General features: G+C 41.0%; 1 pseudogene; it reads right to left on the bottom strand.

The window, feature by feature from the left end:
* Positions 1–391: 391 nt before the first annotated feature.
* On the bottom strand, positions 392–1,415 carry LOC129655852 (olfactory receptor 5D18-like; annotated as a pseudogene).
* Between the last annotated feature and the right edge of the window lie 4,170 nt (positions 1,416–5,585).

The raw sequence follows: 5,585 nt of genomic DNA, 5'->3' as shown, positions 1-5,585 counted from the left end.
ACTCCCTCATGGTTAACTATAAACTTTCATGACAACTCAAATCCATTCTTCGATGACTTATAATGACTTAAAGAAAAGAAAAAAAGAAGACTCACCTGAACAGCCAAATGGTAATGCGTCTTTACTCAGAAATCTTTACATGACAAACACTTTATCTAGAGACTTAAATAGTTTAGGCTTTAATTAGGTGTTATTTATTATTTTACTGCTAAGTCTCTACAGTTTACTAAAGTGGTTGAACGATGTACCAACAAGGGAATTTCGTTTAATGTGTGCACTGTTTGCCTTCCTAAAAATTGGAATTTGAAATGCTATTAAAAATGCTACAAAACTTGGACAGTTCTCCGCAGTGCTCTTGTAAATGAAAAAGCAAACTCAAGCCGTTTTACATTCATTGACATAATAATTTGGTATTAACTAGCTTCCTAGAAGTCTCTTTCACATCTTTGTTCCTGAGGCTGTAGATCACTGGGTTCAGCATGGGGGTGACCACTGTGTAAAAGACAGAGGCCACTTTGACCATGAGCCATGAACTTCTGGAGTTAGGAACACAGTAAAGGAAAAGGATGGTCCCGTGGAAGACGGTAATGGCGGTCAGGTGGGAGGCACAGGTGGAGAAGGCTTTGTGGCGCCCCCCAGTTGAAGGCATCTTCAGGACAGTGATAAAAATGAAAACATAGGAAGTGAAAATAATCATCAGGCTGCTTACTTCATTAAACGTGGCAGAGACTAAAATGATCTGCTGGTTAATGCAGGGGTCAGAGCAGGAAATAGCAACAATGGCCGCATGCTCACAGACAAAGTTATTTATGATATTATTTCCTCTAAAGGACAATTTAGATAAAAAGTGGGTAAGAGTCAAGGAACAGACTGTATCCCAAGAGTATGAGCACCAGCCAATAAGGAACAAAGCTTCTGGGACATGACAACTGTATAGAGAAGAGGGTTACAAACGGCCACAAATCAGTCATATGCCGTCACTGCCAACAGGAATATCTCTGTCACCACAAATATGCAGGCAAAGAAGAATTGTATGATGTATCCTATGAAGGAGATGGTTCTGTCTTCCACAATCAAGTTTTCTAGTAGCTTGGATGTAATTACTGTTGAGTAACAGAGATCAACAAAGGACAAATGTCTGAGGAAGTAGTACATAGGGGTGTGGAGTAGGGATTTATCTTGATAATTCAGATCATGCCCAGTTTCTCCAGCACAGTGACGGAGTAGATGGTGAAGAATAACAGGACAAGGGGTATCTGGAATTCAGGATATTCTGAGAAGCCCAAGAGAATGAAAGTGACTTCAGCACTCTGGTTTTCTTGGTTCCTGTGGACAAAATATAAACGTTGATTCAGAGAAATCTGAGGCAAAATTTGAATGAAATGTAATGTTATTCCCTCAGTATTGTCGGACATTTTTGCGACTCCATGGACTGTAGCCTGCCAGCTTCCTCTGCCCATGAGATTCTCTGGGCAGGAACACTGGATGGGTTGTCATGCCCTCCTCCAGGGGATCTTCCTGACCTAGGCCTAGAATGAGAATACTTATGGGGAAAAAGAGTACATTGAATTATTATTATTATTTTTAATTAGCTTCTTTTCCTCCAAAATACCTCTACTGTCTTTTTCTGACATTAAAATGCATTCTTTTCAAAGCTACTTCCTAAATTCTTACCAAAACCTGAAATGGTACTCAGTATAAAGGGAAGTCCATTCCACATAGAATTCTCTAAAAATTCTATATCTCATCAGGAGTTGAAATTAAACACTCTGTTATTTTCACTCAGGTTTTATGACTTTATATTCCAAGAACACATATACCACTTCAAGATTTCCTGTACATGTATAACTATGTCATTCACATATTCCCCCACTCTTTTCCTTCAGTTATTCCTTTACCTTCCTAAACATGTGATTAATTCCCTGAAAGTGTGTTTCAATTTAACATACAAATCATAGAGTGCATATTCTCTAACTGAAAACACTTTTTCAAAAAGTCAGGATTTGTTCCCTATGTCTATGGTAACAAAGTTTGAATAGTCCAGGGTTGAAAGAGAAATCTTCATTAAAGATGAATGCAATTTCTGATGCACACTTGTTCCTTCTTCCCCACACTCCTTCTCCACACATGTAGGTTTTCCCTCCACCTCCCACACTCTGTACTTGTCAACAGGCTTGGGGCCAATGTTCCCAATCACCCGTGTAGCCCGGGAAGTATCAGCCATGCTCAGCTGTGAGCACAGGTGCTGTGCATAGTATTTATCTTCTTTTCTGTGCAATTACCCTGGAATAATTTTCCCATTGCAGACCCACTATGTACTCAGTCCTGTAACAAGCATTTTAAAAAGTATAAAATTATAAAATCTCAGCCTCAATTTGTTTCTTAGAGCATCATTCCAGGATATAATCCATATAAGCACAAATGACAACTTACAGTTCTTATTTATTATTAAAGTTTGATATGAAAAAGAAAATGAAAATATTGTGATCCAGAAAAAAACAAAATAAGTTTCCTTGTGATGTAGCCTGGTGAACAATAATAAATGTGGTGAAAGATAAATAATCAAAGACTTCTAGTCAACTAAACAGGTAACCTGGCAGTTAGATTTATACACGTGCTTGTTTGCCTCCTGCAAAGATTAATGGAGCATATTAGGAACATATTATATTCCTTTAAAGTGAAATAAAAATCAACTCACATGAGTGTAGAATTTGACTGGCTCATTTAACAAAGCTTCTTTTCTAAGTTTAATGGATTCCAAGAAAATTTCTGCAGAGAATTCAATTTTTTTTTAATATAGTAATAAGCTTGAAAAATAGTAACAGGAATCTAGAGTATATTGCAATGAATATTTCAGAAAAATAAATTTCTTTTATAATGTATTAAAAATATATTCAGACTTGACAAAGAGAAAAGGAGACCAAAAAAGCTGAACCCTAACATCAAACTGTCACATATATATGCCACCAAAACCTTAAGGAGGTTAACCTTAGAGAATATTATTTAACTATTGCCTTGAGACCACAAATGGGGCAATTAGATGAAATAATGCCCTTGTGATACTTTGGTTGCATATGCATTTTTTTCCCCAAAGTTTGGGGAACAATTTCATCATGCACTCTAGCCCATTGATCTTTTAAAAATGTTGAACTAGATACTATATTTTTTGTTACTTGCAAAATGTGGAAATATACAAAAGCAAAATCAGGTATTGGGTAACAATCCAAAGATTCTTAATTTTTGTTGAATTTCTGGTTGTCCCCCTGTATCTGTGGGCTTCCCTCATAGCTCAGTTGGTAAAAATCCGCCTGCAATGCAGGAGACCCTGATTTGATTTCTGGATCAGGAAGATCCACAGGAGAAGGGATAGGCTCCCTATTCCAGTATTCTTGGGCTTCCCTTGTAGCTCAGCTGGCAAAGAATCCACCTGCAATGTGGGAGACCTGGGTTTGATCCCTGGGTTGGGAATGTCAGGGGAGTGTATGTTCCTCGGTTTTTGTCTCGTCACAACAAAGATTTGGAGTGACAGGCATTAAAGCCCCTCGGCGTGTCACAGCTCTTGGGTCTTGGACAGACCGTGTTATAGCTCTCAGGTCTTGAATGGATCATGTTATAGCTCTTAGACAAATCAATGTTACAGCTCTATTTTATTTAGAAGATAGCAGGAAAATCCATCTTCGAGGCGTGAGGGCACGTCGATTCAAAGACGCAAAGAGAAGAGCACCCCAGCGTGCGGGGCAGAGAGAGAGAGAGAGAGAGAGCGCGAGCAGGGTGGGGGCAGCTAGCTTTGGCTCCTCTTTTTATATGTTTTTCTCTCCCTGGGCCTGTCCTATGTAAATTGGGCCAGCCAGGAGTGTTTTTTGTTTTACCTGTGGCCCTCACTCTGGTCCTTGGACCTTCCTTTGTTCTATTTTTGTGGGCTTTTCTCTTCCTTATCTATTAACCCCCACCATTCTGGACTCCTTTTCCCTATTCTAACTACCTAATATTCCCCCCTCAAGAGATGGGAGGCCCAATTCTTTGGGAATAGGGGCGTCGAGGTCTTTCTGGCTACTTCCTGCTGAACTGGGATGGCGAGGGGTATTGGGCCTCCCCCTCTTGTTAGTCTCAGGCCTCAGAGTCCTCAGAGAGTGTCCATCTAAGGATGAGTGATATTTTCTGTGGTTGGCTGTAGTTTTATATCTTTGTTGAACTGGCAGTGCATGTTGTAGCTTGTTGACCTGGGCAGAGACAAAACAGGTTAGACAAATGACAGTACATGGAACAATCATAAGCATCATCAATATGGCATAACAAGAACTAGTAGGGGCATTAGCCAATTCTAAATTCACATCGCCAGGATGGCTCAAGTCCCTCCTTGTTCAGGGATCAGAAGATCTATCTTCTGTTTGTTTTGGAGTACAATCTCTGTCAAGCTGTGTTGGCTCTTTAGATCTATCCTGAGAAATCTTATCCTCAGAAACCAGATTTTGGGGGTGTTCATTAGAATGGCACTCATTGGTAGTCCTGAACAGGCATCTGGGATCTCCCAGGGGCTCACAGGTGTATTGAGTATTCTCTTCTGTTTTCTTCTGTGGCTTGACTCGTGAGTAGTGAATCCAGGAGTCATGTCCTGGTACCTTGACTGCTGTGGGGATAGAAAGAAATACAGGGTAAGGGCCCTTCCATGTGGGCTGGAGTTGAGCCTTTGGGGACCCATCTTTCCAGGCTTTAATTAGGACTTGAGTCCCTGGAGCATATAGTGGTGACTCCTTAGAATCTTTTGGGTCCTGGTTCATACCCCACAAGCGTATATCCTGTTGGAATTGTCCAATGGTCATGGTATAAGACTGGAGGGTCTGAACCTCTGGATCTAGGAAGAGGTCATTGACATAAACAAAAGGTCTCCCATATAGCATCTCATATGGACTAAGACCAACCTGTTCCTTAGGGGCAATTCGGTGCAAAGGAGGACTATTGGTAAAGCCTCTTTCCATCCCAGGGAGGTCTCCTGGGTTTTCTTTTTTATTGCTGATTTTAAGAATTGGTTGGTTCTTTCTACGTTTCCTGAAGATTGAGGCCTCCAGGCACAATGGAGATAATAAGTAATGCCCAATGCTTTTGAGACCCCTTGGGTGACCTTAGAAATAAATGATGTCCCATTGTCACCTTGTAATGACCTCGGCAGACCAAATCTTGGAATGATTTTATGGAGCCAGTTTCTTTACGACCTCCTCAGTCTTCTCAGTCCGGGTGGGAAAGCCTTCAATCCATCCTGTGACTGTATCATGATTAATAGGTATTTATACCCTTGAGAAACTGGCATCTGGGTGAAGTTCATCTGCCAGTCCTCTCCTGGATAGGTCCCATGTCACTGGACAGGCTGGGCCAGCTGGGCTCTTTGAGCTCTTTGGGGGTTGTTTACTTGGCGAGTGGGACAAGAGGAGACCACCTGTCTTATAGTTGTTTGGAAGCCTGTTCCTCTGTAGGACCTTTCTAGTAATTTTTGGAGGGCTTTTGCCCCTAAAAGTGGTGGCATGTAAGGAGTTAACCAACTTCCATTGCAGGTTCCCAGGCAGAAAAAGGAGTCCCTCCTTTTGGAATCA

This window comes from Bubalus kerabau, chromosome 6, assembly GCF_029407905.1.
Source record: "Bubalus kerabau isolate K-KA32 ecotype Philippines breed swamp buffalo chromosome 6, PCC_UOA_SB_1v2, whole genome shotgun sequence".
Taxonomy (NCBI): domain Eukaryota; kingdom Metazoa; phylum Chordata; class Mammalia; order Artiodactyla; family Bovidae; genus Bubalus; species Bubalus kerabau.
The sequence above is the reverse complement of the archived record's forward strand: the minus strand, read 5'-3'. Positions and strand labels throughout refer to the sequence as shown.